Genomic DNA, 959 nt, shown 5'->3' with positions numbered 1-959 from the left:
GACTGAAGGTGAGAATGGAAAAATATCTTGGCATTTGCCTACATATTCTGCCACTCTGCGCATGAGTGTCCCATAAAAACAGCTTTTTTACCTTTGTATTCCTCTCATCTATTGATGCCTCCACTTCCTTACTGTTTACACCCAACTCCTGTCTTTATCTCTTTTTTGATTCAGTAAGATTAGTAATTTATTAGTAATTTTTTTTTTTTTTACAACTATCCTTATCTCTCCCTTAATCTCAGCAGCCAAGTTTGTCCTGTTTCTGGTGTAGCTGGAATTTGCTGGAGAAAATATTACAGATGTACAGAATTCTATAAAATCATGATCGCTGACATTAAAACAGCACTTAATATTTCCTGGCAATGCTAATGGTTTTCTGGTAAGGTCCCTCTCTCCTGGTGAATAAGTGTGCAGGGTATTATGAAGTGGAGGAGAATTGGGGAAATATACTTTCAGTAGCTATAAAAATGATCATAAACAGTAAATATGCAAATACATGTTTTCTATTTATGGATTTAGCAAAAGCCCATCTTAATCCTTAGACCAGTATGTTATGGCAGAAAAGACACAAGGTTAGGAATTAAATTGCCTGAAGTTGAGCTCTGGGTTCATTTCATATATATTTTGGAGTTATATAATCACTTGAGCTTCAGAAGCAACTTCCCAGCCAACTAACCTCAGCTGACTTTGACAGCAAGCAAAATATCTTGTAAGCAGTCTGTCACTAGTATGAAATGAGGCGCATAAGGGAATTCATATAAGGCTGCCTTCATATGATATTGTAATACACATTCTTTTCCCTCATCCTCCAACTATAAGCAGTGAACATGCATAGCTCTAATTGAGAAGCTGTTGAAAAATAGCCCTCTTTACAAATTTTTCATGAAATTGTCTCCCTAAAGTTCCAAGCACTCTCTAAAGCTGTTCTGGAACACTAGTATGTCATACTGGAGAAAAGA

Source organism: Pteropus alecto, unplaced genomic scaffold, assembly GCF_000325575.1.
Source record: "Pteropus alecto unplaced genomic scaffold, ASM32557v1 scaffold76, whole genome shotgun sequence".
NCBI classification, from domain to species: domain Eukaryota; kingdom Metazoa; phylum Chordata; class Mammalia; order Chiroptera; family Pteropodidae; genus Pteropus; species Pteropus alecto.
This window is presented reverse-complemented; position numbering follows the sequence as displayed.